The 24374-nt window shown below is 43.6% G+C and overlaps 1 protein-coding gene across 5 annotated transcripts in view; it reads right to left on the bottom strand.

Moving 5' to 3' along the window:
* Positions 1 to 24374, bottom strand: part of SYK (spleen associated tyrosine kinase) — a 174022-nt gene that overhangs the window by 75824 nt on the left and 73824 nt on the right. Inside the window, exon 1 of one of the 5 annotated variants that reach the window (XM_072150769.1) lies at positions 6355 to 6470. The exons of 2 other annotated variants lie outside the window; for them this stretch is intronic. The gene's annotated coding sequence lies outside the window, so the exon portion shown is untranslated. Of the gene's footprint in view, positions 1 to 6316; positions 6471 to 24374 lie in introns of those variants that run through there. 2 more of the 5 variants (XM_072150767.1, XM_072150768.1) reach the window with 2 other exon arrangements.

Genomic DNA, 24374 nt, shown 5'->3' on the forward strand with positions numbered 1-24374 from the left:
TGTGCCTTTTGTCGCCTAGGCTCAGCAGTTTGAGCACCGCCTGCTGTCGCTTAGCGACGGCACTGCTGCTGTGCCTAGAGCTACCGACTGATGGCGCCGTGCCCACGGATGGTAGTTCGGAGGAGGAGGTGGAGGAGGGGTGGGAGGAGGAGGAGGCATAGTAGGCCTGAAACACCTGGACCGAGGTAGGCCCCGCAATCCTCGGCGTCGGCAGTATATGAGCAGCCCCAGGGTCAGACTCGGTCCCAGCCTCCACCAAGTTAACCCAATGTGCCGTCAGCGATATATAGTGGCCCTGCCCGGCAGCACTCGTCCACGTGTCCGTGGTCAGGTGGACCTTGTCAGAAACGGCGTTGGTCAGGGCACGGATGATGTTGTCTGACACGTGCTGGTGCAGGGCTGGGACGGCACATCGGGAAAAGTAGTGGCGGCTGGGGACCGAATACCGAGGGGCGGCCGCCGCCATGAGGTTGCGAAAGGCCTCGGTCTCTACTAGCCTATAGGGCAGCATCTCCAGGCTAAGCAATCTGGAGATGTGCACATTAAGGGCTTGGGCGTGCGGGTGGGTTGCACTATATTTGCGTTTCCGCTCCAGCGTCTGGGGTATGGAGAGCTGAACGCTGGTGGATGCTGTGGAGGATCGTGGAGGCGACGATGGGGTTTTTGTGCCAGGGTCCTGGGCAGGGGGCTGACTAGCAGCTGACACAGGGGAAGGAGCAGTGGTGTGCACGGCCGGAGGTGAACGGGCTTGTTGCCACTGAGTGGGGTGCTTAGCATTCATATGCCTGCGCATACTGGTGGTAGTTAAGCTAGTAGTGGTGGAACCCCTGCTGAGCCTGGTTTGGCAAATGTTGCACACCACAGTCCGTCGGTCATCCGGTGTTTCCTTAAAGAACCTCCACACTTCTGAAGATCTAGCCCTCGCCGCAAGAGCCCTCACCACGGGAGCTTCACTAGTTGACAGTGGCGCTGATGCACCAGCTCTGGCCCTGCCTCTCCGTCTGGCCCCACCACTGCCTCTTCCAACCTGTTCAGGTCGAGGACTCTCCTCCGTCTCAGAAGCACTGTGTTCACCCGGCCTCTCAACCCAGCTTGGGTCTGTCACCTCATCATCCTCCGATCCCTCAGTCTGCTCCCCCCTCGGACTTCCTGCCCTGACAACAACTTCCCCACTGTCTGACAACCGTGTCTCCTCATCGTCGGACACCTCTTTACACACTTCCACTACGTCAAGAAGGTCATCATCACCCACAGACTGTGACTGGTGGAAAACCTGGGCATCGGAAAATTGCTCAGCAGCAACCGGACAAGTGGTTTGTGACTGTGGGAAGGGTCCAGAAAACAGTTCCTCAGAGTATGCCGGTTCAAATGCCAAATTTTCCTGGGAGGGGGCAGACTGGGGGGGAGGAGGCTGAGGTGCAGGAGCTGGAGGAGTGGCAATTTCGGTGACATGGGTGGACTGCGTGGAAGACTGACTGGTGGTGGACAAATTGCTCGAAGCATTGTCAGCAATCCACGACATCACCTGTTCGCACTGTTCTGGCCTCAACAGTGCTCTACCACGAGTCCCAGTAACTTCAGACATGAACCTAGGGAGTGTAGCTCTGCGGCGTTCCCCTGCTCCCTCATCAGCAGGTGGTGTCTCACCCCGCCCAGGACCACGGCCTCTGACCCCTGCAGTAGTTGGACGCCCACGTCCCCGCCCTCGTCCTCTACCCCTAGCCCTCGGGTTAAACATTTTTAAAATGAGAGTTATAACTTTATTTTTTTTTTTACTTTTTTTTGGGTTTTTTTGTGTTTTTTTTTTTTTTTTTGTGTTTTTTGTTTTTTTTTGAGTTTTTAAAACCAAACAATGCTATCCTATTGCTATGGCTATTTTCTAGCCAAGTATCAAAGGAAGCACAGTACTATGCCAGATGAGATGACACTGAGTTATTGCCTAATAGAAATCCAACCCCTACTGAATTTTGCCACTTCGGCCTTTGCTATGGATATGTGCGCCACTAAGCGCAGAACACAGCGGTCGCAAGTCCCACTACAAATTGCTCAGAATTGGCAAGTACATGCACTGCAGAAACTACAGCCACCAGCAGATCAACCAGAAATCAAATATATAGAACGCTACTGTAGGCTTCAAGATCAAGAAGCTGTTTGTATTCTCCTATGGCTATTTTCTAGCCAAGTATCAAAGGAAGCACAGTACTATGCCGGATGAGATGACACTGAGTTATTGCCTAATAGAAATCCAACCCCTACTGAATTTTGCCACTTCGGCCTTTGCTATGGATATGTGCGCCACTAAGCGCAGAACACAGCGGTCGCAAGTCCCACTACAAATTGCTCAGAATTGGCAAGTACATGCACTGCAGAAACTACAGCCACCAGCAGATCAACCAGAAATCAAATATATATAACGCTACTGTAGGCTTCAAGATCAAGAAGCTGTTTGTATTCTCCTATGGCTATTTTCTAGCCAAGTATCAAAGGAAGCACAGTACTATGCCGGATGAGATGACACTGAGTTATTGCCTAATAGAAATCCAACCCCTACTGAATTTTGCCACTTCAGCCTTTGCTATGGATATGTGCGCCACTAAGCGCAGAACACAGCGGTCGCAAGTCTCACTACAAATTGCTCAGAATTGGCAAGTACATGCACTGCAGAAACTACAGCCACCAGCAGATCAACCAGAAATCAAATATATAGAACGCTACTGTAGGCTTCAAGAAGCTGTTTGTATTCTCCTATGGCTATTTTCTAGCCAAGTATCAAAGGAAGCACAGTACTATGCCAGATGAGATGACACTGAGTTATTGCCTAATAGAAATCCAACCCCTACTGAATTTTGCCACTTCAGCCTTTGCTATGGATATGTGCGCCACTAAGCGCAGAACACAGCGGTCGCAAGTCTCACTACAAATTGCTCAGAATTGGCAAGTACATGCACTGCAGAAACTACAGCCACCAGCAGATCAACCAGAAATCAAATATATAGAACGCTACTGTAGGCTTCAAGAAGCTGTTTGTATTCTCCTATGGCTATTTTCTAGCCAAGTATCAAAGGAAGCACAGTACTATGCCAGATGAGATGACACTGAGTTATTGCCTAATAGAAATCCAACCCCTACTGAATTTTCCCACTTCGGTCTTTGCTATGGATATGTGTGCCACTAAGAGCTAAACACAACGGTAGCAAGTCCCCCTGCTAATTCCTCACAAAATGGTAAAATATGCAAATTAAAATAAAAAAAGTAGAACGTTATTGTAGCCCTAAGAAGGGCTGTTGGGTTCTTTGAGAATCACTCCTGCCTAACAGTAAGCTAATAGAACACCCTAACGCTTTCCCTGAGCAGCAGCAGCTCTCTCCCTAGCGGCATCCAGAGACAGAATGATCCGAGCAGCGCGGCCAGCGGCTAGTCTATCCCAGGGTCACCTGATCTGGCCAGCCAACCACTGCTATCGACGTGTAAGGGTACCACGTCATGCTGGGTGGAGTGCAGAGTCTCCTGGCTTGTGATTGGCTCTGTTTCTGGCCGCCAAAAAGCAAAACGGCGGGAGCTGCCATTTTCTCGAGCGGGCGAAGTATTCGTCCGAGTAACGAGCAGTTTCGAGTACCCTAATGCTCGACCGAGCATCAAGCTCGGACGAGCATGTTCGCTCATCTCTAATAAGGTATACATTTCTTTATACTTTGTACCATTGTGCTTTTACTTCTTCTGCTGAGGGTAATTAAATTCTATAATCTTCTTTTTATTGCCACATGTTGAACTTTATCCCGGCAATGGGAGAGGTTAGTATTTACTCCGGGTGATTTCTGGGACATTTTAATTGTTTTTATTATGTGATTTTTGAATAAAATATCTTTGTCAATTTACACAGCTACTTCCCACACTGGGACGTTCTATTACGTCCCTTTTCTGGCAGTGAATCCTGAATGGAGCTGGCATCAGGTGCAGGGGGTGTCAGCTGTGTAACACAGATGACACAGTGCTCTCACACCCGCGACCAGAGCCGGTTCCAAACGTGAGTGTTAACCCCTGACCGCCGCGTGCAAGGGTCTTCCCACAAGTGAATGTATCCCCTGTGCTCCTTACTGGGGAATCTGATCGTCTTCTGGCCAGCCCTGAGGTCAGCCAAGTGCACCGGGGCTGTTCATGTTCCCGGCAGTCAGACCCCTTCTGGTTTTAACTGCTAACTGTCTGCGCATGCCAGACAGTTTACACTGCACTATAATATATTAGTATTGTAGTGCAGTGTATTGAACTTGAACCAGCGACATTTGTATAAAGTAAAAAAAGCAAAAAAAAAAAAGTTTAAAACATTAAAATAAATAAAAATAAATAAATTCCCCTAATATAACACAATCCCATATAAACACTCAATAAAGTACACCCACACATATTTAGTATGGATGCATCCATAACAATCTTTATAATTAAAAAGAATCATTATTGGACCCACGAGGTGAATGTTGCAACCCCCCCACCCTCCCAAAAAAGATAATTTTAAATTAATACCCGTAAAAAAATGCTCTAAAAAGTGATTTTAAAAAAGTTATGTGCCTCAAAATAAAACCACTAAAAAGAACAACTCCTTTAGCAAAAAGAAAGCCTTTGACCAGATTTGTCAGCTGAAAAATATAAAAGTTATGCATCTGAAAAGATGGTGATGCTAAAATGAACAAGATTTTCTCAAAATTTTTATTCAGTAAATTGAATAGAATACAACACCCCCCGCCACATATCTGATATGGCTGCGTCCGTAACAAAGAGTATAATAAAACAAAAATCATTATTGGACCCACATGGTGACCGCCATAAAGAAAAACCAAAAAATTTGAAAAAAGATCGTTTTTAATTATTATCATTTAAAAAAATGTTGCATCCTATAAAAGACCACTAAAAAGGAAGCTTATCGTGAAAAATAAGCCCTTAAACAGATTTGTTGGCCAAAAATGAAAAAAGTTATGTATTGGAAAATACAGTGATGCTAAAATCTACAACATTTTCTCCAAATTAGTTTTTATTCAGTAAAATTGGGAAAAAATGTAAAAATTTGGTATTTTCATAATCGTGGTGACCCATAGAATAAAAATAACATATTTTTAAGGTATGGTGAACGGCCAGAAAAACAAAACAAAAAAATTCTTACCAAAAATTTATGATTTTCATTTCCTTTACCAACAAGGAGTTAATAAAATCTTATCAATTAGCTATAGATGCCCAAAAATTATGTACCAAAAAAGTACATCTCATGTGGCAAAAAATAAGCCCAGGTCCATGTTAAAAAAAAAGAAAAAAAAATTGTAACCTGTACAATTTGACAATGCAAATCTACTCTGGATGGCGCCTCCTTCCATTCTTAGCCCGACCCTGTGCCCTTACAGCAGGCTACCACCACATATGGGGTGTACTCAGGATAAATTGCGTATAATAACTTTTTGTCATTTAATCCATTGTTTAATTTTCCACCCAAAATGAATGTATTGTCCAAAAATGTTACAATTTGTAGACCACACCTCCATTTTGTTTTAACCCCTATAAAACACCTAAATGTTTAACAAGTGTGTAGATTGCATAATGGGGTAATTTACTAGTCTTGCTATTAATTAGGCGTCTCACAATCAATTGAAAGTTGAGCAGGTCCATCTAAATATGGGTTTTGTTGATTTTCATAAAAATGTGAAAAATGGCACCTAAATTCTAAGCCTCATACGCAAAATATATCATCCAACTTTTTACACTAATTTGAAGTACAATGTGTCACGAGAAAACAATCTCAAAACCCCCTGGATATGTTATGGTGTTCCAAAGCTATAACCACTTATAGTGACACAGGGCAGATTTGAAAAATGGGTCTGTGTCCTAGAAGACAAAATAGGCTGTCCTGAAGGGGTTAATTGTTTTGATGTGTGGACACCCCTTGATAATAATTTTTGAGACATTCAAGGACCAACTTGTGTAAATTGCAACAGTGTGCAGTATGTATTAATTCCTCATGGTTTTCTAGATCTCTGCTTGCTGTCATTCTATTGGAAGCTTCAGTGTTTGCTTCCAAAGGGCAACCTCTTTTCTTAAACAAACATGCTAACCTACCTTAGATCATGGTAACAAGTACTATATCTGTGTAATTTAAACAAAGCAGACAAGGTAAGGTAGAAAAGGAAGCTGATTGTTACACTAAGATATCCTAAATAGCAGGTGTGTTACTGTGAAAGAGGCCAGGACATGGTTCACTGGCACTATGCTGGTAAACAAATTTTAAGAAAATAGGGTGGCCTCTGTTGAAACCAGAAGCCTACGGGACACGTCTTACCTTCAGTAACATAGTTTCACACTGCAAATATATCATACCTTCCTTATTTCACTCCACAGCAGCGTCTTTTCCACATGCCAAGCACATCCACCTCCTGGTGTTAAACCAGTTTGACTCCATTTTTTTTTTCTTTTATTCCCAAGCAGGAAGGAAACATGTTTATATCAAACCACTCCTACTAGATTGCCTGGTGACTCAAAGTAAATGAGATGCCAAGAAAAGGTTTATTATAAATAGGCTGAATGAATAGCAAGAACAAGAACGTTTTTTTTGTATCTATAGTAGTTTACAGTATACCTAACATATCAACAAATGTTATATAGATTAATATTATTTGTGCAAGAGGATTAAAACAATTTTTTTACCAGTTTTTTCCTCTCCACCAAATTGTGTGCCATAAACTAAGTCAACTAATAGGAGCTGCAAAGTTAGAATAAACAGTATCAAAATAGACCAGATTTATCATCCGGAATCAATCACTTATGGGGTTATTTATCATTATTTATCATTAGACAAGCTCCTTTGGACAGTTATTTGTTTATTTTTGGAGCTCCTCTGCCCATCAGATTCATTAAAGTGGCTTTATGATTTGTAAAGTGCTATGGAATTTGATTGTGCTAAATAAATAAAGATTATTATTATTGTAGTGAGGTGCTTATACAGGGCCCTTTCAACAGCAGCGAAATTTGCCGCTCTAATGTGGACGATTTGGGTGCCCATTGACACCCGAATCGCCCACCAGCTAAATAAATTGCGCCTGTCTCTTTAAAAGACAGACGCGATTTATATGTGGAGTGGCGCTGGCCTATCTGGATGCTGGCGTCGCTCCGTTCTATACAGGGACACAGGCGGTGGATGATGACGTCACAATGCCTGTGTCACTGTGAGGAGCTGCGGCTCACAGAAGAGCCGCGAGGAGACGGGAGCCGCACAGTGGGAGCAACATGCCTTGAGGTGAGTATTATTTTTATTATTTCTCATGTACACCTCTTAATTAAATTTGGTCAATAAGGGGCAAATACTAATATAACGTGGTAGGGGTTGGGATGCTCCTGTATATATTTAGATTATTTATAGGTGGCCAGAATCACTTTATTCTGTGGCGGGGGGTGCTGTGTATTTTATAAGGGTCCAGAATCGTTTTATATTGTGGGTGGTGGGGTGCTGTGTATTTTATATGGGGTCAGAATCGTTTTATACTGTGGGGGGCTGTATATATTATATGGGGCCAGATTTCAGCTGGTGGTATACAGTATATTACTAAGCTGGAGGGGGGCTGTCTATGGGATACAGTATATCACTAAGCTGGAGGGAGGCTGTCTATGGGATACAGTATATTACTAAGTTGGGGGGGACTTTATATGGGATACAGTATATTACTAAGCTGGGGAGAGCTGTATATGGGGTACAGTATATTACTAAGCTGGGGAGGGCTGTATATGGGATACAGTATATTACTAAGCTGGGAGGCTGTATATGGGGTGCAGTATATTACTAAGCTGGGGAGGGCTGTATATGGGATACAATATATTACTAAGCTGGGGAGGGCTGTATATGGGATACATTATATTACTAAGCTGGGAGGAGTGTATATGGGATACAGTATATTACTAAGCTGGGAGGCTGTTTATGGGAAACAGGGCCGGCGCCAGCACCCGGCAAACCCGGGCAAGTGCCGCCCCCCGCTGCTGGGAGGGCCCACTCGTGGCCAAGGGCCGCCCCCTATGCGCTAGCGTCACGTTATGAACGCGACGCTAGAGGAACCTGTGACCGCGGGATGAAGCGCTGTGAGGCTGCCGGAAGGAGAAGGAAGACGGAGTGGGGGAAGCTCCGGACCTGAGCAGAAGCCTGAGGTAAGTATTATTCTTTTATTTTGAATGGTCCTATTTACTAGTGTAGGGGCTGTTAGTAATGAATGGGACATGAGGAGGGGGATGTATGTAATCCATGTGGGGAAGGGGGCTTGATTATAATGTGAAATCTGGGGGCTGCATATAATGTATTGGGGGATGCATATAATGTATTGGGGGTCAGGAGGGGGCTGCATATAATGTATTGGGGGTCAGGAGGGGGCTGCATATTATATATTGGGGGTCAGGATGGGGCTGCATATAATGTATTGGGGCTCAGAAGGGGGCTGCATATAATGAATTGGGGGCTGCATATAATGTATTGGGGGTCAGGAGGGGGCTGCATATAATGTATTGGAGGCAAGGAGGGGGCTGCATATAATGTATTGGGGGCTGCATATAATGTATTGGGGGCGAGGAGGGGGCTGCATATAATGTATTGGGGGTCAGGATGGGGCTGCATTTAATGTATTGGGGGCGATAAAGGGGCTGCATATAATGTATTGGGGGCGAGGAGGGGGCTGCATATAATGTATTGGGGCCGAGGATGGGGCTGGGCTGTATATAATGAATCCATGCCGTTACGCGAGTTGACTGCAAAGGGGCCCACTGAGGCTCTGTCGCCAAGGGCCCACTGAAACCTGGAGCCGGCCCTGATGGGATACGGTAGATTACTAAGCTGGGAGGGTGCTGTATTTGTGGGGCCAGATTTATTTTAAGCTGTATATGGGAGCTGTATATAATTTAATTGGGGTGTGTGTGTGTGTGTGTGTGTGGGGGGGGGTGAATAACGAGGCCTTTAAATATATGAGGGCAGGGCTATATTAAAAAAAATATATATATATATCTATATATATATATATATATATATATATATATATATACACTCACCGGCCACTTTATTAGTTACACCTGTCCAACTGCTCGTTAACACTTAATTTCTAATCAGCCAATCACATGGCGGCAACTCAGTGCATTTAGGCATGTAGACATGGTCAAGACAATCTCCTGCAGTTCAAACCGAGCATCAGTATGGGGAAGAAAGGTGATTTGAGTGCCTTTGAACATGGCATGGTTGTTGGTGCCAGAAGGGCTGGTCTGAGTATTTCAGAAACTGCTGATCTACTTGGATTTTCATGCACAACCATCTCTAGGGTTTACAGAGAATGGTCCGAAAAAGAAAAACATCCAGTGAGTGGCAGTTCTGTGGGCAGAAATGCCTTGTTGATGCCAGAGGTCAGAGGAGAATGGGCAGACTGGTTCGATAGAAAGGCAACAGTGACTCAAATCGCCACCCGTTACAACCAAGGTAGGCAGAAGAGCATCTCTGAATGCACAGTACGTCGAACTTTGAGGCAGATGGGCTACAGCAGAAGAAGACCACACCGGGTGCCACTCCTTTCAGCTAAGAACAGGAAACTGAGGCTACAATTTGCACAAGCTCATCGAAATTGGACAGTAGAAGATTGGAAAAACGTTGCCTGGTCTGATGAGTCTCGATTTCTGCTGTGACATTCGGATGGTAGGGTCAGAATTTGGCGTCAACAACATGAAAGCATGGATCCATCCTGCCCTGTATCAACGGTTCAGGCGGGTGGTGGTGGTGTCATGGTGTGGGGAATATTTTCTTGGCACTCTTTGGGCCCCTTGGTACCAATTGAGCATCATTGCAATGCCACATCCTACCTGAGTATTGTTGCTGACCATGTCCATCCCTTTATGACCACAATGTACCTAACATCTGATGGGTACTTTTAGCAGGATAATGCGCCATGTCATAAAGCTGGAATCATCTCAGACTAGTTTCTTGAACATGACAATGAGTTAACTGTACTCAAATGGCCTCCACAGTCACCAGATCTCAATCCATTAGAGCATCTTTGGGATGTGGTGGAACGGGAGATTCGCATCATGGATGTGCAGCCGACAAATCTGTGGCAACTGTGTGATGCCATCATGTCAATATGGACCAAAATCCCTGAGGAATGCTTCCAGCACCTTGTTGAATCTCTGCCACGAAGAATTGAGGCAGTTCTGAAGGCAAAAGGGGGTCCAACCCGTTACTAGCATGGTGTACCTAGTAAAGTGGCTGGTGAGTGTATATATATATATGTATATATACAGTATATATTTATTAGGGGGTGCTATATATTTACATTGGTCAGGGGAGCACTTTATGTAAAATCATATGTAACATAATAACAGGGTAGGATATGTTAGTTATAGGATACAATAGATTACTTTGCATCATGTAAAACATATGTTGGGGGGGTCTGTATTAATAAATTAGTGTGTTGTATATTGATTGGAGTGCTGTGCATGCTATAATTCCAGTAGAATATATATAATAATGAAGGGATGTTTTATATGTAGGGGAGAGTGTGGTCAGTTGTGTTGTGAAGGGTATATATTATTTAGGAGCACAGTGTTGTTAACCAGGAGACTTCGTACTGTAAATGACTGTGGTATTTCTAGGGACACCAGGTGGAGATGTGCTGCACCGAGCTGAAGATCTGGCTGTGAATTCAGCCATGATACGTCAGAGAACCCGGATTAAAGTCCTCCTGAAGGAAGAGATTGTCATCTATAAGGTACTAGAAGATGGAAGACCCGTAAGAAAGTCCATATTTATGTGAGTCCATGGGCAACTGGGTATCGGCAATGGCAGGAGCAGACCTGCTGGCTTGAGAAATTACCAATTGTTGCAGGCACAGGAAGCACAGGAACTCACAAATTCTTGAATGTCCTTGACCAGATCTGGCCACCAGTAGTAGAGAGTTATGAGAGTCATAGACCTCTGCACCCCAGGGTGCCTAGCCACACAAAACCAGTGTCCCCAAGTTAGTATCCTCTTCCAAAGAGCTGGTCGGACATAGATCCTGCCAGGAGGAAGCTGCCGTAGGTCCACAGGAGCAGCAGCAACCAGACGTTCCGGAGGAATGATATGATGAGGAGCCGGTTCTTCCCCAACAATATCAGAGGCACAAGAGAGGGCATAAGCTTTGATGTTCTTCTCGGCTGGGCGTAAGTGAATCAAGAAGTTCAACCGGGAAAAGAAGAGGGACCAGCAAGTTCAGACACTGAGCGGTCTGGAGGTACAGGAGATTCTTCTTCAGTGCAGATATAGGCCGGATGATGAGCTCCTTCCAGAAGAAAGCACCATTCCTCCAAAGCAAGCTTTATGGCTAGAAGTTCCAAATGGAATACTTCCTCTCTGCGGCTGAGAAGGTTTTAGAGAAGAAGCCCCAGATAAGTGTTTGACCTTTGGGCCCTTTCTGGATGAGAATAACTCCAGCACCAATGGATGAGGCATTGACCTCTAGCAGGAATGGTTTCTCAGTATCAGGCCTTCAGCTTAGAGAAAGCTTCTTCATCTGCCAGAGGCCAGAGTCTACAATTGGCGTTCTTCTTGGTCAGCGCCACAATAGAATATACAAGAGAGTAGAAATGTGGAAAAAATTGCCAGTAATAATTGGCAAAACCCAAAAATCTCTGTATGGCATGTAGTCCCACTGGGCTAGGCCACTGAAGCACGACAGACAGCTTGGCAGGATCCATCTGTAGTCCTTTGCCAGAAATAATGTATCACAGTAATGGGAGGCTACTCTGATGAAACTGGCATTTCTCGAGAACAGGGTGCCTGAGAACTTCGCGGACATGAACCTGATGAGACAGCAGATCAGGAGAAAACACCAGAATATCAACCAAGTAGACAACGACACACGTGTAGAGTAAATCTCAGAAGATATTGCTGACAAATTCCTGGAACATTGCTGGGTTCATTACAAGATACTCAAAATGTCCGTCACGAGTATTTATGGCTGTCTTCCATTCATTGCCTTCATGTATGCGGATGAGGTTATATGCACCCCGCAGATCTAGCTTGGTGAAAACCTTGGCACCCAGAATTCGATCACAAAGTTCAGTCATGAGAGACAAAGGGTAACGGTTTTTCACAGTGACTTTAATGAGGCCGCGGTACTCAATGCACGGACGGAGGGAACCATCCTTCTTAGCCACAAAGAAGAATCCAGCACCGGCAGGGGAAGACAACTTGTGGATGAATTCCTTCTGCAAATTCTCCTTGATGTAGGTCGACATAGCTGTGGTTTCAGGCACAGATAATGGGTATACCCAACCTCATGGAGGAGATGTACCCGGCAGCAGGTCAATGGAGCAGTAGTACGAACGGTGCGGTGGAAGAATCTCTACTTGCTTCTCAGACAAAACATCCACAAAGTCCTTATAAGAAGTAGGAAGACCTGCAGCTGCTTGGAGGAGTCCGGAGACAACATGTCAGGCACCGGATGGAGGGCCATGGCACCCGTGCTAGCCACCATGCAACACAAATTAGGGGGCATTCCGGCATTCAGTCGGACCGTGTGCCAGTTTAAACATGCAAAGTTTGTTGCGCTCCCTATGTTAAAGGAGTACCACAAAAAAGTTGAACTCTGTAGGGCTAGCGCAGAGAAGCGACAGATGCATGATTTCCATGCAGGTTCTTAATGAACACTGCATTAAACCCGGGCAGATTACTTTGAGTGCAGTTTCATATATACTTATCAAATGTGCCCCAATATGTAATGCTTAATGTCCCCTGTGGTGGTGCTGAAAAGGAATTTAACATTTTCTGCTAGTTTTCAGTTGATTAATAATATTACAACAAGAAGGCGATGTACAATACATAAGCCTGCCAGGGCCCAACAGAGATTAGGAGAGTTATAGCCCAGGAGTGGAGTGGCGTTAGTCTAAGGCCTATCTGGGTGGTCATAGTGGCCCTATCCTGTTTGATTAGTACATGAATATCTTGGGCTTTACACTGTTATGAGTAGAACACAAAGGGGCACATTTACTTAGGACCTTGCATCAGTTTTCTGTCCGTTGTTGTAGGTTCTTTCATGTGCAAACTGCTTGCACATGTATTTAAGAAGTGCCCGCACGACAGATGGGCCACTCGTGACCCTTTTGTGTCGCGGCTGCACTATTCTTCACATGACACAAATGTCATCACTTGGAGTTCCAGTGCACAGCAGGACAGTGGCAGACACTTAACATGCAAAGTCCGACAAAAGTGTGTCGCAAACCACATGTTAAAGGTGCACCAAAAAAAGTTGCTGTTGTCAGAGATGTCCAGAGTGCACCAGATTAATGAAGAACAGGTGCCAGAAATCCTGAATCTGGTGCCCTCTGGATTATAAACAGGCAAACGGCACATAGTGCTGTTTGCACTGTTTTTAGCAAATGTGGGACACAGGGATGACCAGTCCCAACACCCTAACACCATAGTGTTTACCCAGAATGATTTAGTAGGGACCTGACCCTGGGTCACAACAACTGTTTAAGGTTGAAGGGTACATCTGTCTTAAGAAGAGAACCCATTTTAAGACATCAGGATACTAATGCTGAATTAATTTAGATCTGCTACAGATACATTTTCAATTAGCCTTCAGAAACTGATATCTCTTTTATTCAGATCCAATCTAGCAAGAAAGCTCAATCTGCTGAAGTACATCCATCTGTTCTGGCCATCCTTTACTGTTCCTGGGTCTAAATTTAAACATTAGCATTAAATTTGTGAAATTTCCAGACATCTTTATATGCAGATTTATTGTAATTAATGTGCTCTTAAAAACTGCTAAAAATCTTCCAACAGGTATAACACATCACGAAAGCAGAGAGAACAAGTTAATGATGGACAATGATAAGTTTCGGCATAAGCAAAGTCCTTCTGTTCTGTTCAGGGATTTATTCCCATCGTGATCATTTATCAAATGTTACTGTGTCCACAAAATGTGCTTAATTAATTTTTTACAATTAGACATTTTCTTGAAGATTCCATTTATATGTATCTGCATTCCAGGGTTTTACAAGGCTCCCTGCACAATATGAGTGCATTTCCTTGGGTCATCCCATGGTGCCTGTAAGCACAGCTCACATACCGATAACAAAAGCAAAAAATAAAACAGCATTGTAAGCTTCCCTGACGTACCTTTTCTATTTCCACTAACCCCAAAGCAATAGGTCAGATCAATAGTTCGGGCTTCATGAAAAAATGAGACATAGACTTCTTTACTTTATCAGGTAGTGTGCTGTATGGATTCCCCTCATCCTAACCGTTGGCATTTGGAGATAGAATTTTCCAGCAGGATTTGGTACCTGTGCACACTGCCAAAAGTACCTTGCTTAATAAAACAGTATCAGTGCGCTTGATTGGCTGAAAAACTTGACCATGGGGAATTGCCAGCAGTGTGGCTCCTCCATAATGATTCAATGATTATCCTGTGGGTAAGATAATTGAAAGTTATAGGTACTGATTGGGTCCAGGTACCATACTCTCGCCAGAAATGCCCATCATCTGAGCGCTGCCATTTTAGGGAGGGTCGGTGCTCACCAGGGAGTAAGGTCTGAGGGACCCGAATCTGTAAAGTTCAGTACAAACTCAAACTTTGCGGTCTGGGTTCACTCCATAACATTTGTAAGTTATGAGACTAACAGAGATAGTCATACACTGTACTTCACTATCCCCTCCAATCCCATAGAAGTGAATGGAGTGGCTGTGCATTTGTGACCAGCTGTTCCATTCACTCCATTGTTCAGTACTATATGATGATCTATAATCTGTCTATTTTAGTAAATATTTGCATTCCCTATATTAAACAAATACGAAAATATCTGGTTTTAGATATTTCTGTTGGGATGTTGAATACACATACAAGAAGTCCCCAGCTTACGTACAAGATTGGTTCTGTAGATTTGTGCTTGAAGTTGAATTTGTATGTAAGTCGGAACTGTATATTTTATAATTATAACCCCAGCCAAATTTTTTTGTTCTCTGTGACAATTGGATTTTAAAAATGTTGGATTGTCACCAGGATTAACAAAAAAGCTTCATTGCAGACACCTTTGGTAACTGTTACAGCTGATCAGCGTAGCCTAAGGTTAAAGTACAGTAAATTACCAGCATCCAGAGGTGCGTTTGTAACTAAGGGTCATCTGTAAGCCGGGTGTTCTTAAGTAAGGGAACGCCTATATATGAATACACTGACACCTGGATATTGCCATCTTACCATCACCTGGATATTACAATTTAGGCTACATAGCTCTCATTGTCCATTTAGTCATAATAGCACCAGCCCTCGTGCACATAGACATAGGGGGACATTTACCATACATCAGTGCTCATGCACAGGCGTATGATAAATTCCCTGCTCCTCTGTGCCACTGGATACATCCTCTGTGTGTGAAGCCCCATACAACCAATAGAGCATACAGTAGGGGCAGCTGGGAATAGAACCTCTGTATAACAAGACTGTAACTCATGGGATTGTACAGAAAAGCGGCAGTGCTTTTTTATTGTGAGAACTGTAAATCCCTGCAATAGCCTACCTCAGGAGCTGGTCACGGTAGGAACAGCAGAGAGCTTCAAAAACGGTAATTATGTAAAAAATGTAATTATATAGATTTGTTTCCCTATAATTGCTTTCTAATCCAATCCCTTCCCAGTGGCAGCAGAGCTGGAGAGTGCCATTGTCTGTTATATGTATCTCATAGATCTCATCATCTCTCATTTCTGATCTGTCTCAACTCTCTTTTTCTATGTGCCAGATATTAGTAGAATGTTCAGAAGGTAAATAAAAGTGTAGATACATTTTCTGGTTCACAGAATGGTGCACAAGCTATTTCATACGAGGCCACGTCTTATTTTACCAAGTTCGGTAAACCTTTGAACTGTTTTGCACAAGTCGGGAAATGGCCTAAAAATGGTCTAAAACCTCATTAAATGTACCACACAGCATTTCAGGTGGAAATTACTCAAGTATTCTGGCATTGGTCCACATTTATCAAAATGCCTGAGAAGTGTGCAGGGTGTGCCAGATTCTTTAAAAGTGGAGGACATTCTTCTTGAATCTCGAGCACCCTGCACTGCTCCGGAAGATCCTCTGAGCATGGCTTAGCAACCCATCACAAAGGGGTCAGAAGAAGACATTGAAAACATTTCTATGTGTCAAAAGCATATTTTCCAACTGCCCTGGATTCGGTGGGACAGTCCCAGTTTTTGGGTTTAGGTTTTTGGGTATCTGATTGTGAGAGGTATTTAAGAGTGATACTATAGTTGTGGCTGCCTTGAACCTGCAGTATCACTAGTCAATATAGCCAATATGGCCCACATGTCCTTTGTGGTGTATCTACGGCAACCCATTTGGATATATACTGTTTGGTTGATGCCTGTTGAATTGCATGCCTTAAGGCGTTGTATTATAGTGCTACCATACCCAATTAGGGGGGCAAATTATAAAGGGTCCATCATTTACAGTTGTGGACTGCTCAAGTTCTATTTAGGCACAGTGTATCCTGAAATAAATCTTCTTAGTGCTCTAATGGAGTGCTGTTTCCTCACCCTTGATTCGTCTGGATACCCTAAAACTGCTTCACTAAAGCCTGCACCTCATTCTGCACAGGATCCTTTTGACCACAGTTCTGCTTCATGACATAAATGTTTGCAATCTTTAATGGTGGAGAAAGACTGTTGCAGTTTTATTCAAAGTATCTGTGCAAATTTGTTGTGTCAGTTCCTGTCCCGGAACACTAGGAGGATTTACAGATCAGTAAAGCAAAGGTCCTTTCAGGATAACTTTACATGCAAACCACTAGATGGCAGAAAAGAGCACATCACTCAGCTTTCAGTACTAAACATCCTAGAATTAGATGTAGCAGAGGTGTATTTGTTATTATTACCTATTGAAAACATCTGATTTAACATAATGGAATTATTGTCATGTATTATCTGAAATTAACAACTTTGTTCCGTTGTCATAAACCAATGAATAATATGAAATAAAGTTAACATTCAGCAGAATTGTCAGTTTTTAGTTTAGATTCAAAACATACATAACGGAAATCAGAAAGGGTTTTCCATTTGTGGTTGAAAATAATTAGTGAGACTTTGGGGGCATTATGTTGGAGTTGAAGAAAATATTGTAAGATTTCACTTTATTCAATGCAATAGCTTTGCAGTTTATACTGTACATGGATTTAAGGATCTCCAAGCCAATACAGGAGGTCCCCTATTTAAGAACACCCGAACGCTAGTTACAGACAGACCCCTCTGCCCACTGTGACTTCTTGTGAAGCTTTCTTGTAGCTTTACATTACTGTGGCAGCAGTGATAAGCTGTAAGGTATTTATTGATAATCATTGGTCCCTTTACAGCTAAAAATTTTGAAACTCCAATTGTCACTTGGGTGAAAAATTTTTTTGCCTGAAGTTACAATTATAAAATATACAGTTCATACCCACTTACAAATTCAACTTAAGAACAAACCCATGGGACCTATCTTGTATGTATGTGAAAGACACACATTGCTGCCCTCTATTACACAAAACAAATAACTACACAGACAATTGAGCTAAAAAAGGTCTCAAAAAGGAGTACAAGGAACCAGACAATGTGGTGATAAATCCCCAATGTGTGTCCTTACCTGTCTCTTTTGGTTGTATAGGATTGACTCTTCATGTTTCTATTAAAAAAACACATCTTTTTTCAATCAGGAATCATATCTGGACTCAATCTAGTGAATACAAAGGGATGTGACAGCACTTAGCATGTTGGCACAGATATGGGTTTTTCCACACCTCCTGACCCCTGGTTATAAAAGCCTTTGATCCCACCCTCAGTGGTTTATCTTTCAGCTGTATATAAAGCAGCAGAGAATAGTAGATAGTAGAACTGGGGAGCTGTGTAGTTATACCTTTGTGTATATTGTTAGTAGTGACAGGACTGTGAAAAGTGAACTTATCCATGTTTGCTGTTCTTCTTAAGCCTGTGGTGGGTCTATTGGCCTGAAGAGCTTTCCGCTCTCTGCACTGCGCTGCTCCACAGCCTTTCCCCTATGCTAGGAGTAAGAGCTGCTTGCTCCTTCCAACAAGCTGTCATCTGCACTAGCTATCTTAGGAGGAACATAATGCTGGAGAGAGAGGGAGGAGGATTGTGGTGGTTTTAGTCTTTTTCTCATATTTCCATACAAGCAGAGAGAGAGAGGTTCATAATAAAGATAATAAAAACCCCCACACAAAAGGAAGAAGACCCTCTCGATGGCATCCTAAAGCCCCGAAAGAAAAATGTGAAGGCCAATCTCGTTAAGATGAACACCATCGTCACGCATGAGTCCCGTGTTGTCGCCTTCCAGCTGCCTGTTGCGAATAACCACGCCACATCATGATCGGACAACTCTTGCGACTAACATGTTGAGCATTCTACGTGCGCACTCCATGCAATCAGGATTCCGTGCACCATTCCATATAATCCTGGGCCCAATTTCCGACCATTCCACCACCAAGTCCAAAAATAAAGCAGAAAAACTCTCTTAATCGGACTTCATGACGGATATCAGTTCAGCCAGACGAGTCGAGCACATATCATTTCCTCCAGCGTGTATAACGAGGACTGTAGGACAAGGAGACATCAATCGCCCCCACCTCCTGAACAACTTGCAGCCATTTTAGGCCCTTAATACTCGTCCATGAAAGGTGAGCCGTTGTAAAATCCAAATTCAAACCCCCGGATCGCACCACTGCTCGGTGAGCAGCCCAGTAAATGTACAAATGGCCCACCAGCCAAACCTTAGACCGTGGGCAACCTGAAAAGAAAACCAAAATTAGTCCAGCAATAAATTAGGATGAACATAAAGTTTAAAACAATCCGACTTCCACCTGCCAATACGCATGACTTCAGTATCAGAAAGCCCCACTGCATCGGCAGTCATTGCCGCGCCTATACGGAAAGAGTGCCGAAATCAGAAGTGAGGAGCCCTGCAAAAGCCAAAGCCCCTTTAAACAATGAAACAAACTGAAACCTTAAGAAAGGCGCCCCATTGGAATGGCACAAAAAGGAGGGGGCTTGAGGACGCTGAGAGATGTAAGCGCTTAGCAAAAGGACCAGGCAGAAGGGGCCATCCAGTCTTCCCACCGTCAACCAAACCCTTGAACCATAAATATCAGTCTTGGATTTTCTTATGTGGACTTTATTTGAGTCAGCCACCAAGAGAACATCCTTGCCTCCAAGCTCGCTGTGGCCCAACTGGATGCCGCTACCAACCAAATAAAACCAGCGCAAAACTACACTAAAGCAGCAACGACTCAAAAGGCAAGGAGCACACATCTACTGGGGCCAGGCATAAATGCTGCAGTAACAAAAAAGAAATAGGCCACCGGGAGTCCCTATAGGCCGGTTCCTTCCCCATCCCCTTAACAAGGAGAGAACCTGAAAATCCTTGGTAATGTCTTGTATCCCCTATAACTTAAGCACAAAGGCTACTCCTGCTTTTCGTTTCTTAACCACCGTTAAGGACAGGCCCTGCAAGCACAAAAGAGCAAGGTACCGGAAAGTGGTATCCTTTGTTGTCACTACACGGTCCCCAAGATCCACTACCAGCAAGCTATACCACTCGCCCCGCACCTTACCGTGACTGCTCCAGGTACCTGCTGCCAATGAAAACTGTATCAATGGTGCTAGCTGCACATCACCAGTTCCCACAGGAAAGGGGGGCAAGGGCCCCTCTCCTGGAATTCCCTGAAACACTGGAGCTGAAAACACATCAGCTACAGTTAAGTTTCCCCGGCACATGCTTGGCCCTGAAAACTATGTTGAGTTACAGGCAACGCAGGAACAGATGCCTCAGCAGTGCCAAGACCTGTAACGAACTGGACATGAGGCTGTTTAGAGCCTGGACCATGCTTTCGTTATTAGACCAAAAACGAATCCTCTTATTCTGCATATCACGGCCCCAAAGCTCAACTGCAACAACTATAGGGAATAACTCCAACAAAGTCACATTTTTTGTCAACCCCTATAGAGACCAATGTGGTGGCCAGCGTTCTGCTGACCACATCATGCCAAATATGGCACTATAGCCCACTGATCCCATCATGCTCGTATACAATTGCAAGTCTGAATTATTGATTTCTGGCTCCAGGAAAGCCAAAGCCCCACTATAATTTGTTAAGAAGGACTTCCAAACCTTAAAATTGTCCTTCAAAACAGCTGTCAAAGGAATATGGTGATACGGTTTGGATGTTACAGCCGTAGCAAGGCATAGTCTTCTAGAAAACACCCTGCCCATGGGGAAAACTCTACATGAAAACGCCAGTTGGCACAGAACCGACTGTAAATGCTGTAACATCACTTTTTCTGACAAAAGGCAGAAATCAATATCACTAGAGTGGCAAGACAATTTATAAGCCAGAAAGCCTGAGGGTCATGCTCTTTGAGTCGATCAAAATGCCCAAAAAAGACATGCGCTGGGCGAGGCCCTCAGATTTCTCAGCTGATAAAGGAATGCCAAAATAATCTGTAAAGTGAAGAAAAGCATTTAACCGTCTCAAGCATTCCGCCAAATCTTTTTTACCTACAAACAAAAAAGGTAATGGATAACCCAATCGGAACCCAACTAAATATCTTCAAGAAATCGAACAGCCCATTGGCAGGCACATGTCCACAAAGAATCGTCAAGTTTGCAACCCAACAAATGAAAACACGATGGATGCATCGGGAGGAGGCGGAAGGCCGCTTCAATGTCCGACTTTGCCATAAGGGCCCTGGGACCGGTGACAGTATCACCCTGTCAAAAGACGTGTAAGATACAGCCATCTGCTCCCCAGGAATGCCATCGTTAACCGAGTCACCCGGTGGATGAGAGAGATGATGTATCAACCTGAACTTACCCAATTCTTTCTTTGGCACTAAACCCAAGGGGGACACGCAAAGATTTTCAAAAGGCAGGTCAGCAAAGGGGCCCGCCATCCTGCCTAGTTCAACTTCCTTCAACAGTTTTTCAGCAAAAATCTCTGCATTCTCCCTGACTGATTTCAAATTATCCACTAAAACCAAACCAGACAGTGGAACAAAGGGGATAGGGAAACCTGAAGTAAAGCCATCAAGCAGCATTTTTGCCTCCTGCCTCAGATGGCAGTTGTCTCGCCACAAGTGCATCCTTTGTACTTGTACTCCCCCCTGCCGCTAGTGACATGCCTCATTTGTTGCATATTGCAGCAAACCCCCACCGCTAATAACCGCGGTCGGTGCTTTACCGCAGGCAAAGTCGCCAGCAGCATTTAAAAGACGGTGGCGCGGCGATCGGTTGCCATGGTAGCCTCAGGTCTTCGTTTGACCCAAGGCTATCTTGCTTCTGCAGATGCGTTACAATGAGCCAGTGGCTCATTGTAATGAATGAGCTTCAAAAATGCCATATATTGCAATATAGAAGTATTGCAGTATATGGTAGGAACGATCTGACCATCTAGGGTTAATGTACCCTAGATGGTCTAAGAATTAGTGAAAAAAAAAGAAAAAAAAAAGTTTAAAAAAGAAAAAAAATTAATAAAATCTTAAAAATTCAAATCACCCCCCTTTCCCTAGAACTGATATAAAACATAATAAACAGTAAAAATCACAAACATGTTAGGTATCGCCGCGTCCCAAAAAAAACGGTTATGGCCGGCGGTGACCTCGGAGACGGGAAATGGCGCCCAAATGTCCGAAATACGACTTTTACACCTTTTTACATCACATAAAAAAATGGAATAAAAAATGATCACAATGTCGCAAACACCTCAAAATGGTAGCAATGCAAACTTCGGCTCATTTCGCAAAAAATGACACCTCACACATTTCTTTTTGTACACATTCATTTAATTTTTGAAAATGTATTAAAACACAATAAAACCTGTATAAATTTGCACCGAACCAAAGAATAAAGTTGAGGTGTTATTTTGAGTGCACAGTCAAAGTCGTAAAAACTAAGCCCACAGGAACGTGACGTTTTTTTTTTCAATTTTTCCACATTTGGAATTTTTTTTCAGCTTCGCAGTACACGGCATGTTAAAATAAATAACATTACGGGAAAGTAAAATTTGTTACGCACAAAATAAGCCCTCACACAGGTCTGTACACGTAAAAATGAAAAAGTTATGGATTATTGAAGGTGGAGAGCGAGAAATGAGCGAAAAAACCCTGCGTCCTTAAGGGGTTAATTAATGATAATATGCACCCTGAGCTGGTGCGATGTACTTGTGGGTTAGAACTACCATTTTTAAGTGGTAGGTTTCCTTTAAGGTCCTTCTCAGTATAAAATTTGTTGGGTGGTTTGGGTGGACATGGGCCCCCTAGAATGGTTGGGTCCCTGGCTAATGCCCAAACTGCCTATATTATAGTCCACTACTGTTGGGCAGCTAGAGCAACAAATGGGGACACATTTACTTACCTGTCCCGCACGATCCTCGAAAATGCATTGTGTGACGATCATGCACTCTGCTGCGATTCACTAAGATTGTGTCTTGCATGTGTCTCTTCCCTGCTCAGGTCCGCTGGAGTTCACCTTCTTCTTTCTGGTGTATGTAAGTGCATTGTCTTGCGACACAAATTGAATTCTAATTCCGCGCTCAGTCCGAATCACTCAGTACATCTGACAGCACGCCACCTGATTTTGAATGAAAGCGCAAATCCCAAAAACGTCGGAAAGTCAGGCGAAAATTTGATCCGCGGACCCTTAGTAAATAAGCCCCATATAGTTTACCCCCATGATGGAGAGTAGTAACGACATGAAGACCAGAGACAGGCTATCACTGTTTCCCTTCCCCACAGTGAAATATTAGGTGCCAGGATGGCAGAGGGGAAAGGAGCTATATCAATAAAAGCTGACAGGCTAATAATGTATTGGAATGTAACAGGTAGGTTAGTTTTTATACAATAAGCCCCATACGCCTGAGAGGCAAGCTTTACACTGCCCTAGAAGCCATTTTTGGCAGAAAACTGTTCTCTTTTAATTCATTTACATTTTATTAATAAAGGTTATTGATTAAGTTTTTCTTTAAGTTATCTAAAAAAGTGCAATAGTTTAGGAAAAATTCAAATATGCTGTGGTGTTCTGTAATAAAAGTCATAGAAATGCATTTTGTGGAAATACTCATGTAAGAGAAGGTAAGTGTATAATCCTTTCCAGTATTCTGGTTTAGTTTCACTTGAGGCATAACATTTACTTACAGTGTTAATTGAATTATAGTTATTTTGGCAATTTAGTAATATTGGCAATATCATATTGTTGGGGATCCAACACAAGGAACCCCCACAGATCAGCTGACATATTGAACACAGAGAATAGAGCCAGAGGAAAAGATTCTTTCTCTGGCTAATGGCTGATATGTATTACTGAGTCAGAGCTGAAATATGCATACCTCCTCTCTCAACACCACTCCCATGACACTGGTGACATGTGCGGATGTCCTGGGAGCTCCACCACCTTCAGCAGCTCCAACTTATTGCATCTTTTTATTGGGATTGCTCCACTGATCCCACCACCCATAATCCTGGCAGCACCCATTTAATTGCTAAGGAACATTGGGGACTACAGAAAACATTCAAAGTGCATCAGAACCAGAAGTTCAGCAACTATTGATGCAAAATATTTTTGTTGGTGGAAGAGGTGAATGGTCGTTCTAAAAGATCTGTATAACACACATGACATTATAGTCATGCAATAAAATTGTTACACTGAAGTTTTTTTTTCTAAATTGTTTATGCATAACAAACACATGAACCATAGGTGTGCTCAACAGGAACATGGAATATGGTGGCTTAGAGTTTGCTGAGGACCTGTTCAGAAGTGACCCTCATTATATGATTAAAAGGGAACCTATCACCAGGAGACCCATTTTCAGCACTCCCCCAGTCCCCACAGAGCATAGTACATACGCTACCAAAGTGTTTTTGTATAAAAAATAGGTTTTACAGAATAAAGATATTTTATATTGTACCTTTCATTAGCATCTGCTGTGTGACTAGGCACTCGTCCCCTGGGAGAGGCTGTAAAGGAGCAGTTTCCCCCCACCCTTGGGAAACTGTTCCTCCATGTGTCCTTTTCAAATATATGAAAACACCCATCACTTGGCTTATGACACCCCCTGCTCCTCTACAGCCAATCCCGAGTGAGGGGAGTTTGAAAAGGACACACGGAGGAGCAGTTTCCCAAGGATGGGGGGGGGGAAACTTCTCCTTTCCAGCCACTTGGGATTGGCTGTAGAGGAGCAGGGGGAATCGCTAAGCCAAGTGATGGGTGTTTTCATATATTTGAAAAGGACACATGGAGGAGGGGTTTCCCAAGGGTGGGTAGGGGGTGAAACTGCTCCTTTCCAGCCACTCCCAGGGGACGAGTGCC

This window comes from Engystomops pustulosus, chromosome 1, assembly GCF_040894005.1.
Source record: "Engystomops pustulosus chromosome 1, aEngPut4.maternal, whole genome shotgun sequence".
In the NCBI taxonomy this organism is placed as follows: Eukaryota; Metazoa; Chordata; class Amphibia; order Anura; family Leptodactylidae; genus Engystomops; species Engystomops pustulosus.